Below are 13,361 nucleotides of genomic sequence, written 5' to 3' on the forward strand. Positions count from 1 at the left end.
CTCTAATCATTCGCTTTAACCGATGAAATTGCTTTGCGAAGATTTTTCAATCTTGCTCAAGCTTTTGCTATCCTGAGGGAAACTTCGGAGGAAACCAGCTACTAGATGGTTCGATTAGTCTTTCGCCCCTATGCTCAGGTCAGACGATCGATTTGCACGTCAGAACCGCTTCGGGCTTCCACCATGGTTTCCCGTGGCTTCGCCCTGCCCAAGCATAGATCACCATCTTTCGGGTCGTGTGCTACTTGCTCTGGATCAGTCATGCAATAAGAGCAAAACCGTCCGTGGTTGCGGGACACCGAATCGGCGCCCTCACCACACAAAGTAGTGCAATTCATAAAAATTACACTGTTCACTTTCATTTCGCGTGTGCGCTTTCAATGAGCGACAACACTTGCAAGCAACTCACACTCCTTGGTCCGTGTTTCAAGACGGGCTGTAGAGAGCATTGAATAGGAAGTTGAGGTCAGACAGGCAATCAAGATCAATTTATCTCATTTTGTTTAGAATCAACAAGAAGAATTCCGAGGAAAACTTCTGCTCGATTCATTAACAAGATTTGCCAAAAGACGACAACTACACTACTCGGTAGCCGAGAATATAATATCAAGGCATTGAGTATGGTAACGCTCACTCCAGTTCCCCTTCAACAGTTTCACGTACTTTTCACTCTCTCTTCAGAGTGCTTTTCAACTTTCCCTCACGGTACTTGTTTACTATCGGTCTCGCTTTATAATTAGCTTTTGGAGAGACATATCTCCAGCTTCGAGTTGCACTTTCAAACAACTCTACTCATAGGAATGAGCCATTATGACTGGTATCGAAAATGACCTTTACAGGATTTTCACCTTCTTTGATGCTACTTTCCAGTAGACATCAGGACAAATTCACCAGTCTAGCATCAAACCATACCGGACACCGAGAAATGTTGCCATTTCTCTTCCCGATGAGCTTTTCCCTGTTCATTCGCCATTACTAAGGGATTCTCAGTTGATTTCTTTTCCTCCCCTTCCTGATATGCTTAAGTTAAGGGGGTTCTCTCGCCCAATTCAGGTTATGTAGTTGATTGTCTCTTAATTGGTTCACTGACCAATATGAGACAGAAACCGATTCAGCAGTTTTGTTCGCTACTACTATCAAACACAGGTCGAAGTTTCCATTCAGTCATTAATTCCAACTTTCAAATGTTGTTGTTTCAGCTTTCGCTTACTAGAAGCAACATAATACTCGCTGCAATACAGACCTCGGGAAACCCTCACCGTGAATAAGGTTCACTCACATATTTCACTACATTTTGCGTGGGATTGGAGATGAGGCTACTCGTTCTTGCTCAGTACTAGGCTGAAAATTAACGAAACTTCGTTACAAACGTTCACATGTTGATGTTTCCGCTTTCGCGTACTCGAAACAACATAATACTAGTCTTTGTAATTTAGTTTCATAATTTCAACTGTTCTCATGCAGAATTTTTGCTCATTCTTATCCCAAATTTTGACCTGGCTACTAGTTACACTCCTTGTACTTATTGCAAAATGACCACAAATTTCAACAGCTTTCACATGTTGCTGTTTCGGCTTTCGCTTACTACAGTCAACATAATACTCGTTGCAAATTAAGTGCTCGGCATCTGCAATTTTCCAAAGACGAAGTTTCGCCAGTTCAATTTTCGCTCGCCAATTATGGCTACTAATTCACACGGTACTGAGCTCAACAACATTAAATTTGTTCAGCAAGACTTTCACATGTTGATGTTTTGGCTTTCGCCTACTAGAAGCAACATAATACTCGTCTTGTTAGCTCATTCAATGAGAATAGCTTTTCCCGTTGAGAATTTTTGCCTTCAATTGGCGTTGTAGTGAGTTTGGCTACTCAGATCACCAAATACTTGTGACAATTCGAACCAGAAATGTTTTCAATTTTCACATGCTGATGTTTCGGATTCAACCTACTAGAAGCAGCATAATACTTGTATTCAACAATTTCTGTATCAAATCCCAGTTTTCTCTGGTGCATCTTTGCCAAACTATTCCAAACTGCCTGAGTCTGAATACCAATTACAGGTACTAGTAAATGCACGTTACTAAGGACTATATAGTTCTAGGTTACTGTACACAACGACGTTCACATGTTGATGTTTCAGCTGCCGCTTACTAGAAACAACATAATACTTATCGTGCATACCTTTCCATAACTTGTCCTTTTCAGATGCATTAGTTTCCCTTTGTCTTGGCTTCTACAGTCAGACTGGCTACTAGTAACAGCACAGTACTAATCACATATCGTTCTACAGTTTGCAGACAACTTTCACATGTTGATGTTTCAGCTTTCGCCTACTAGAAACAACATAATACTCGCTGTATACATTTGTAGTTCTCTATGTAACTTTCATGTGAAGAAGTTTCGCCAGTCTTTTTGACTGTCTCAAATCTGAGTCATGCTTAGGCTACTAGTTGCTTCATAGTACTTATCGCCTCGAGATCATTGAACAAAACTTGATTTTCACATGTTGCTGTTTCAGCTTCCGCTTACTAGAAACAACATAATACTAGTCTCATTAAGTTCCGTCTCTTTGCAATTTTCTTATGAAGAAAATTCGCCATCACAATGACTCCAGCAGTTCTTGATCAAGGAATGCAATCATTGATCAGAATGCTATTATTTGAATCGGTTCTGCTTTAAGTGTTCCAATTTTATTGGAAGCACCAACAATAGAACATCAATGTGTTCAATCGAGAGTTATATAACCCTGAATCGGACGCAGTCAACAGCCGAAGCCGAGACCGCCTTTTGCGTTAGAGAGGTCGGTAAACAAATCTTGCGATTCATACCGAATTAACACATATAGCTGTGCTCCTCTTCGTAAAGCGAGCCAAGTGATCCCCTGTTGAAGGATGTATTTGGACCAATCTAGTAGCATTTGGTTTCCAACAAGCTCTCCCAAGTTAGCTTACTTATTGGGCTTTTCAACCAATTCGGTTGGCTACAAGCATCATCAAAGTACTAGCCACAGTTTGATCGCAAAATTCTACGACTTTCACATGTTGATGTTTCGGCTTGCGCTTAGCCTACTATAAGCAACATAATACTAGTCATATCATAGAGCGTGATCAGCTTGTGACGTTCTCATGATGAAGTTTCACCAACAGTGTCTCACTTCGAGCTTAAATCCAGCTACTAGTAACTACACAGTACTGACTGCAACGATAACTTTTATCTATACCTTTCACATGCTGCGCTTTCGGCCAGGGCCTACTAACGTCAACATAATACTCGATATAAACTTTTGTTCATGATGCAGCTTCCCCATGCAGAAGTTTCGCCTTCAAATGCTCTCTTGGCCATATGACGTAAGAAAAGGTTACTAGTAACATCACAGTACTAGCCACAGTTTGATTGCAAAATTCTACGACTTTCACATGTTGATGTTTCGGCTTGCGCTTAGCCTACTAGAAGCAACATAATACTAGTCATATCATAGAGCGTGATCAGCTTGTGACGTTCTCATGATGAAGTTTCACCAACAGTGTCTCATTTCGAGCTTAAATCCAGCTACTAGTAACTACACAGTACTGACTGCAACGCTAACTTTTATCTATACCTTTCACATGCTGCGCTTTCGGCCAGGGCCTACTAACGTCAACATAATACTCGATATAAACTTTTGTTCATGATGCAGCTTCCCCATGCAGAAGTTTCGCCTTCAAATGCTCTCTTGGCCATATGACGTAACACAAGGTTACTAGTAACATCACAGTACTAGCCACAATTTGATCGCAAAATTCTACGACTTTCACATGTTGATGTTTCGGCTTGCGCTTAGCCTACTAGAAGCAACATAATACTAGTCATATCATGGAGCGTGATCAGCTTGTGACGTTCTCATGATGAAGTTTCACCAACAGTGTCTCATTTCGAGCTTAAATCCAGCTACTAGTAACTACACAGTACTGACTGCAACGATAACTTTTATCTATACCTTTCACATGCTGCGCTTTCGGCCAGGGCCTACTAATGTCAACATAATACTCGATATAAACTTTTGTTCATGATGCAGCTTCCCCATGCAGAAGTTTCGCCTTCAAATGCTCTCTTGGCCATATGACGTAACACAAGGTTACTAGTAACATCACAGTACTAGCCACAATTTGATCGCAAAATTCTACGACTTTCACATGTTGATGTTTCGGCTTGCGCTTAGCCTACTAGAAGCAACATAATACTAGTCATATCATAGAGCTTGATCAGCTTGTGACATTCTCATGATGAAGTTTCACCAACAGTGTCTCATTTTGAGCTTAAATCCAGCTACTAGTAACTACACAGTACTGACTGCAACAATAACTTTTATCTATACCTTTCACATGCTGCGTTTTCGGCCAAGGCCTACTAACGTCAACATAATACTCGATATAAAATTTTGATCATGATGCAGCTTTCCCATGCAGAAGTTTCGCCTTCAAATGCTCTCTTGGCCATATGACGGAACACCAGGTTACTAGTAACATCACAGTACTAGCCACAGTTTGATTGCAAAATTCTACGACTTTCACATGTTGATGTTTCGGCTTGCGCTTAGCCTACTAGAAGCAACATAATACTAGTCATATCATAGAGCTTGATCAGCTTGTGACATTCTCATGATGAAGTTTCACCAACAGTGTCTCATTTTGAGCTTAAATCCAGCTACTAGTAACTACACAGTACTGACTGCAACAATAACTTTTATCTATACCTTTCACATGCTGCGTTTTCGGCCAAGGCCTACTAACGTCAACATAATACTCGATATAAAATTTTGATCATGATGCAGCTTTCCCATGCAGAAGTTTCGCCTTCAAATGCTCTCTTGGCCATATGACGGAACACCAGGTTACTAGTAACATCACAGTACTAGCCACAGTTTGATTGCAAAATTCTACGACTTTCACATGTTGATGTTTCGGCTTGCGCTTAGCCTACTAGAAGCAACATAATACTAGTCATATCATAGAGCGTGATCAGCTTGTGACGTTCTCATGATGAAGTTTCACCAATAGTGTTTCATTCGAATTGGTTCTGCTTTAAGCTCTCCAATTGTTTTGGATGAACCAGTTTTGCCCTTCGAAGCCACTTTTGTGAGCTTTTGTGGGTCTTTACCAAGAGGATATACCTCAAGGCCTCTTTCAATTCCTTTAAGTTCTTTCAACTCCTTTACAGTTTCTAGGTTCACATAGCTGCAAACCTTATTTCTAGTTTTAAGTCTGGCCAACTTGGGGAGAGTTGGTGCAGACCGTGACCAATTCTAGTAGGATGCCACAACAAGAATGTGATCAACTTAGCTTGTCGATGAACCTGCCCCACATTCAAACAACTCTATCGCCTTTTCCTCGTATAGTTATATGCGAGGGCCTCTCATAGAGAGCGCTGTTAGCAACCTTTTCCACATAGACGATAAAGTTGTGAGTGTTTTGCACATGGCTGTTGTCATCACCACGTGACGAGTCAACTCAGCTTGACTCTCTACACTCCGACAAGCTTTGCACATACGCCTTTAGTTCAGTATGTGTCTTTAATCTGACTCCGGTGCCTCAAGCCGGAAAAATTGTCAGATTATGATCATTATCGGTTAGTCATCCCGATGCAAGATCGTATCGTACTGTCTTTGTCTACCTCCAGATTCCGAAGAACAGGAGGAGACTCTCCCAGACCTACATATCTGGGAGAATGTTCAGAGGGCGAGAAGCTGTGGATTACTCTCCCCTAAGAACTGACTAAACTTTACCCTCGTCCAAGGTAAGTTTATTTTAGCTAGCCTTCTATGTAAAGGATCTGAGGCTAAGCTGTGTTTTTTCGAGCCTTTGGCTCGGAGCAAGTTCAGTGGGCGCCCCGAGTAGCTCAACTCTTTCCCACTGAACAGCGCAACGCTCTGTCACTCGCTGGGATTTTTGCGTGTCGGTTCTAACCACGCGACTTGTGGACCTTTTTAGGCCTTTCTCATTCACAAGTCTATAGCTGGGCTTCTATAACCCAGCTTCTGAGATCTAGATAGCTGCAGTTCTGCTAGGCTGCTTTTGCTAACTAGTCTCCCTTTAAGCAGTCCCTTGCCATGACTGCTGAACTATGTATCCACACAAGTAGTTTTTGAGCTCGATACATAATTCGAGATTGGTTGCCAAGCAATCTCTAGCGACAGAGCGTCATGCGCACTACAGACATGGCCTCTACCAGCAGCCATGCCCGAAGGAATCAATCACTGATCCTTCCGCAGGTTCCCCTACGGAAACCTTGTTACGACTTTTACTTCCTCTAGACAATTAAGCTCGATCCGCTTCATCCCGTTGCCGGAGACCGAAGTCCCAACAGTAGGAATTTGCAATTCTTGCTTAACTATCCAATCAGTAGTAGCGACGGGCGGTGTGTACAAAGGGCAGGGACGTAATCCCTATGAGTTGTTGACTCATAAGTACCAGGAATTCCTGGTTCACGTCTGCAAGTTACAACAGACGATCCCCTTGAAGCGCTGTACTTTTCTCTGATTGCCCAGTCCATTTCGGACCAAGGGCTGAGTACTCAATCTAAAAGTACACAGTGTAGCGCGCGTGCAGTCCAGAACATCTAAGGGCATCACAGACCTGTTATAGCCTCACTTCATCTGCGGTATTTAATTCCGCATAGTTCCTCTAAGAAGTGTTTGAATTCACATATAGTGAATTTCATTATTTAGATGGAGAAGATCTCGTTCGTTATCGGAATTAACCAGACAGATCACTCCACCAACTAAGAACGGCCATGCACCACCGCCCATATAATCATGAAAGATATTCAATCTGTCAATCCTTAAGATGTCTGGACCGGGTGAGTTTTCCCGTGTTGAGTCAAATTAAGCCGCAGGCTCCACTCCTGGTGGTGCCCTTCCGTCAATTCCTTTAAGTTTCGATTTTGCAACCATACTTCCCCCGGAACCAATAAACTTTGGTTTCCCGGTTAATCTCTTGCCAAGTCAAGATCGACTTTGACAAATTGTAGGTTGGTATAGTTTATGGTCAGAATTACGAGGGTATCTAATCCTCTTCAATACTCTGACTTTCGTTCTTGATTAATGAAAACATTCTTGGCAAATGCTTTCGCAGTAGTTTGTCTTGCCACGATCCAAGAATTTCACCTCTAACGTAGCAATACAAATGCCCCCGTCTGTTCCTTTCAATCATTACCGCACTCAGCCAACCGGCATCAATCGAGTAGCGGGTCATTCTCCATTATTCCATGCTTTATTATTCGATCCCAAAGGATGCTTTGAACACTCTAATTTTCTCAGGGTGAAAACACCGTTTCCACAGTTCGTCACATTTAAGTGCAAACTATTTCTTCGATGCGAAGGATGAGCGGAACGAGTCAACAGATTTAACTGAAGACCATGTTGCCGTTCTACTCAAACAGATCCAACTATGAGCTTTTTAAACGCAGCAACTATTGCATACGCTTGTAGAGGCTGGTATTACCGCGGCTGCTGGCACCAGACTTGCCCTCTACTCGTTCATCAATGGAGCTTTTAAGTCCATTCCATTCTGATTACAAACCATAAAGGTTCATATCATTATTTCTAGTCACTACCTCCTCGTGCGGAGAGTGGGTAATTTGCGTGCCTGCTGCCTTCCTTGGATGTGGTAGCCGTTTCTAAGGCTCCCTCTCCGGAATCGAACCCTGATTCCCCGTTACCCGTCACAACCATGGTAGTCCGTTACACTACCATCATAGGTTGATAGGTCAGAAATTCGGAAGTTCCGTCCCCAAGCCGAAGCTATCTGGGATCTTTCAGTTACTAGGACTCATCACGGGATGTGTCTGTACTTAGCAAATCACCCGGTGTAGTCTTGTAAAAGTCTCCGACAGTGTCGGACAATCAGCATGCATTAGCTGCAGGGTTACCGCAGTTATTCATTTAGCTTGCAAATCAACTAATAGATAGTAACTGATTTAATGAGCCATTCGCGGTTCCACTTTTTCAAGCTTCGCTTGCACATGCATGGCTTAGTCTTTCAGACAAGCATATGGCAACTGACAGGATCAATCAGTTTAATTGTACTTTGAACAATCTTTCGATTTGTTCGAATTTAGAAAGACATAGCCTTGCGGCCTCGTCAATCTTGCTTTGAGCTTTTTAAATCACGAAGAGTTTCAATGCATGCTTTGGCATGGCTACTAGTTACTACACAGTACTCTACACACTTAGAGTTACCCACGATTACACATTTCACATGCTGATGTTTCGGCTCGCGCGTACTAGAAACAGCATAATACTATGTGTACTGGTAGATAGCGCTCTGTGAGCATTTCCCATGAGCAGGTTTTGCCCTCCAAATCTCTGTTCTACTGTTACCAATACCGGCTAACAACTGTATCATACTAGGGAGAATTGACTCATGATTTAAAAACCAGATGTTCACATGTCGATGTTTCGGCTCTCGCCTACTAGAAACAACATAATACTAGTCTGTTAAAAATCTCAATCACGCCGCCTCTTCAGATACAGAAGTTTTACCTTTTATTGGTTAGAGAACAGCTTTCCAGCTGTCGACATGGTTACTAGTAACAACACCGTACTCAACACAAAAACTTTTCAACTTCACAACTTTCACATGCTGATGTTTCTGCTTTCGCATACTAGAAACAGCATAATACTTATTGTTTTGTCAAGTAATTTGTGTGTCTTTCCCATGTGAAGTTTCACCGGTCAACAATGTTTCCCTGACCAATTACGGCTACTAGTAGCTGTATAATACTAGGGAAAATGATTGAGGATTTAATATCAGATTTTCACATGTTGATGTTTCGGCTTTCGCCTACTAGAAACAACATAATACTAGTCTGCTAAGAAATCTCGCTCAAATTGCCTTTTCACATACAGAAGTTTCACCTTCTATTGGTTAGAGAACAGTTCTCAGCTGTCGACATGGTTACTAGTAACAACATCGTACTCAACACAAAAATTCTTCAACTTCACAACTTTCACATGCTGATGTTTCTGCTTTCGCGTACTAGAAACAGCATAATACTTATTGCTTTGTCAAGAAGTGTGTGTGTCTTTCCCATGCGAAAGTTTCACCGGTCAGCAATAATTGCCGTGTCCAATTAAGGTTACTCATAGCTGTATAATACTAGGGAAAATGATTGAGGATTTAATATCAGATTTTCACATGTTGATGTTTCGGCTTTCGCCTACTAGAAACAACATAATACTAGTCTGCTAATAAATCTCGCTCAAATTGCCTTTTCACATACAGAAGTTTCACCTCTTCTTGGTCACTGTACAGATGATGCTGTCTGTTCTTTATTTGGTTCTGCTTATTATAAGGAGGGGCATCACTCCTTCCTCCTTGGTTTGCATGCATTAAGCCTGCTTTGTGAAAAGCGTATCTTTCTAGCTTTTCTTCGCCTTACTCGAGTAGGACGATACAATCCAGACATTAGTCAGTCTTGGTGTAAAGTCACTGAGTATTATTCGGTTCTGCTTTATTCAGCAATATGCTGTATAATTGTTGTAATTTGCGAACATATTTGTTCTCAGTTCCGAACTACTAGCGACGACAGATTACCAGCGGTCATGAGCCATCAAGGTAGTTCTTTGGTGCATCAAGTAGAGAGGTGCCATCAAACAACACTTCCCTAATAATGCTACACACATAGAATTTGCTACAGTGCAGCTTTTTACTTTGCAAAATTTGCGCACAAATTTTGCATAGAATAAATGTTTTATCAAGATTTTTAGATCCCCTCCCTTGAGAGAACGTTACTCCTTTAAGTGAACACCCCGCGGCGTCCTGTTGTTATTGCTTATAACCATTTCGCAAGCCGGAGGCATAATGCACTACGCAAGCCGCTACTTTGGCACAGAGGCACCTAGTTTTACACCCGGGACTTCAGGTGGCCCAGTTTTACACCCAGTACAGCGGTGCCAGTTGGTAACCCGGTGGATCCTCGGAGACCAGACATGATCATAGATCAAACCCGATGTATGCTACTCCTGAACGTATAGTATCTCCACTGTGCAATGAAATTATCGTTCGTTTCGGGCCTTCCTATACGTTCAGCAGACAATCGCTAGGAATTCACCTCGTGACCCGTGGTGACCACACTGGATTTCAAGTTTATTGATTTGGACAGACCTGTCATTTATTTTGCTTTTCAGCTTCAGTTCTGCTCGATCTAGCTTGCCTAAGGCTTGATCTCGCTTTGCTCACCCCTGTAGGAGCCTCTACTAGTACCACTCGGAGTAATGGGGAATCCACCAGACCTAATCGATGAATGCCATCAAACAACAAACATCATACCCGGCTTCATCAGGCATATTTTATTACTTCCGAGAGGTACTTTAGTATCAGATCTTTCTCCATGCCTCTTATGAGGACCCGTCAGACCTTTCGGTTTATCGTTTAGCTTCAGTCCTGCTCGATCTAGCTTTCCCAAGGCTCGATCTAGCTCTATTCGCCCCACTAGAGGGCTCTCTAAGACCCCTCGGTCTTAGTGTTAGCTCCGGTACTGCTCGGTCGTGCTTGCTGAAGGCCCGACCCAGCTTTAGTTAGATTCTCGTACTTTCTCTTGGCCTCTCTAGGAGGACCAGACAGACCTCTCGGTCTATCGTTTAGCTTCAGTCCTGCTCGATCTAGCTTGCCCAAGGCTTGATCAAGCTCTATTCGCCCCGCTAGAGGGCTCTCTAAGACCCCTCGGTCTTAGTGTTATCTTCTGTAATGCCTAACCAAGCTTACTACAGGCCTTGGTCAGGTCTTTATCGGTCACCGATTAGTAACAGACCAATCATAGGGCCTTCCACCCTATCCGGGTTGAGGTCTTTAGTCCAGCCATATTTTGACAAGACACCTCTCCCTAATAATGCCCCACACATAGAATTACTGTCCATGCAGTATTTAACTTGTGTTTTTTTCTAAAATTTGATTTTCACTTTTTGGAGGTTCATTTGCTCCTCTGACACTCTTTCAGCTTCAATCTTACTCGATCTAGCTTTCCCAAGGCTCGATCTAGCTCTATTCGCCCCACTAGAGGGCTCTCTAAGACACTTCGGTCTTAGTGTTAGCTCCGGTCTTGCTCAATCGTGCTTGCTGAAGGCGCGATCAAGCTTTAGTTAGCTTCTCGTACTTCCTCTTGGCCTCTCTAGGAGGACCAGACAGACCTCTCGGTCTATCGTTTAGCTTCAGTCCTGCTCGATCTAGCTTTCCCAAGGCTCGATCTAGCTCTATTCGCCCTGCTAGAGGGCTCTCTAAGACCCCTCGGTCTTAGTGTTAGCTCCGGTACAGCTCGGTCGTGCTTGCTGAAGGCCCGATCAAGCTTTAGTTAGATTCTCGTACTTTCTCTTGGCCTCTCTAGGAGGACCAGACAGACCTCTCGGTCTATCGTTTAGCTTCAGTCCTGCTTGATCTAGCTTTCCCAAGGCTCGATCTAGCTCTATTCGCCCTGCTAGAGGGCTCTCTAAGACCCCTCGGTCTTAGTGTTAGCTCCGGTACAGCTCGGTCGTGCTTGCTGAAGGCCCGATCAAGCTTTAGTTAGCTTCTCGTACTTTCTCTTGGCCTCTCTAGGAGGACCAGACAGACCTCTCGGTCTATCGTTTAGCTTCAGTCCTGCTCGATCTAGCTTTCCCAAGGCTCGATCTAGATCTATTCGCCCTGCTAGAGGGCTCTCTAAGACCCCTCGGTCTTAGTGTTAGCTCCGGTACAGCTCGGTCGTGCTTGCTGAAGGCCTGATCAAGCTTTAGTTAGCTTCTCGTACTTTCTCTTGGCCTCTCTAGGAGGACCAGACAGACCTTTCGGTCTCTTGCTTAGCTTCAGTCCTGCTCGATCTAGCTTTCCCAAGGCTCGATCTAGCTCTATTCGCCCCGCTAGAGGGCTCTCTAAGACCCCTCGGTCTTAGTGTTAACTCCTGTAATGCCTAACCAAGCTTACTACAGGCCTTGGTCAGGTCTTTATCGGTCACCGATTAGTAACAGACCGATCATGGGGCCTTCCACCCTATCCGGGTTGAGGTCTTTAGTCCAGCCATATTTTGACAAGACACCTCCCCCTAATAATGCCCCACACATAGAAATACTGTCCATGCAGTATTTAACTTGTGTTTTTTCTAAAATTTGATTTTCACTTTTTGGAGGTTCATTTGCTCCTCTGACACTCTTTCAGCTTCAATCTTACTCGATCTAGCTTTCCCAAGGCTCGATCTAGCTCTATTCGCCCCACCAGAGGGCTCTCTAAGACACTTCGGTCTTAGTGTTAGCTCCGGTCTTGCTCAATCGTGCTTGCTGAAGGCGCGATCAAGCTTTAGTTAGCTTCTCGTACTTTCTCTTGGCCTCTCTAGGAGGACCAGACAGACCTCTCGGTCTATCGTTTAGCTTCAGTCCTGCTCGATCTAGCTTTCCCAAGGCTCGATCTAGCTCTATTCGCCCCGCTAGAGGGCTCTCTAAGACCCCTCGGTCTTAGTGTTAGCTCCGGTACAGCTCGGTCGTGCTTGCTGAAGGCCCGATCAAGCTTTAGTTGGCTTCTCGTACTTTCTCTTGGCCTCTCTAGGAGGACCAGACAGACCTCTCGGTCTCTTGCTTAGCTTCAGTCCTGCTCGATCTAGCTTGCCCAAGGCTTGATCAAGCTCTATTCGCCCCGCTAGAGGGCTCTCTAAGACCCCTCGGTCTTAGTGTTAGCTCCGGTACAGCTCGGTCGTGCTTGCTGAAGGCCCGATCAAGCTTTAGTTAGCTTCTCGTTTTTTCTCTTGGCCTCTCTAGGAGGACCAGACAGACCTCTCGGTCTATCGTTTAGCTTCAGTCCTGCTCGATCTAGCTTTCCCAAGGCTCGATCTAGCTCTATTCGCCCCGCTAGAGGGCTCTCTAAGACCCCTCGGTCTTAGTGTTAGCTCCGGTACAGCTCGGTCGTGCTTGCTGAAGGCCCGATCAAGCTTTAGTTGGCTTCTCGTACTTTCTCTTGGCCTCTCTAGGAGGACCAGACAGACCTCTCGGTCTATCCTTTAGCTTCAGTCCTGCTCGATCTAGCTTTCCCAAGGCTCGATCTAGCTCTATTCGCCCCGCTAGAGGGCTCTCTAAGACCCCTCGGTCTTAGTGTTATCTCCTGTAATGCCTAACCAAGCTTACTACAGGCCTTGGTCAGGTCTTTATCGGTCACCGATTAGTAACAGACCGATCATAGGGCCTTCCACCCTATCTGGGTTGAGGTCTTTAGTCCAGCCATATTTTGACAAGACACCTCCCCCTAATAATGCCCCACACATAGAATTACTGTTTATGCAGCTTTTCACTTGTGAAATTTTTAATTTTCGCAATTATTATAGAATAAGTGTTTGCGCAGCTTTTCATAGGTCGAGCTCTAGCTAGCTAG

General features: G+C 43.8%; 1 non-coding gene and 1 pseudogene across 1 annotated transcript in view; both read right to left on the reverse strand.

The window, feature by feature from the left end:
* LOC142358356 (large subunit ribosomal RNA) overlaps positions 1 to 1,058 on the reverse strand; it is a 3,522-nt gene extending 2,464 nt beyond the window's left edge. Inside the window, exon 1 of the ribosomal RNA XR_012761806.1 lies at positions 1 to 1,058. This exon is cut by the window's left edge and continues 2,464 nt beyond it. This is a non-coding gene — a ribosomal RNA (large subunit ribosomal RNA).
* Positions 1,059 to 2,741: 1,683 nt separating this feature from the next.
* Positions 2,742 to 2,893, reverse strand: LOC142358358 (5.8S ribosomal RNA; annotated as a pseudogene).
* Between the last annotated feature and the right edge of the window lie 10,468 nt (positions 2,894 to 13,361).

The sequence above is a fragment of the Convolutriloba macropyga genome, unplaced genomic scaffold (genome assembly GCF_964194025.1).
Source record: "Convolutriloba macropyga unplaced genomic scaffold, txConMacr16.3 SCAFFOLD_1506, whole genome shotgun sequence".
NCBI classification, from domain to species: Eukaryota; Metazoa; Xenacoelomorpha; order Acoela; family Convolutidae; genus Convolutriloba; species Convolutriloba macropyga.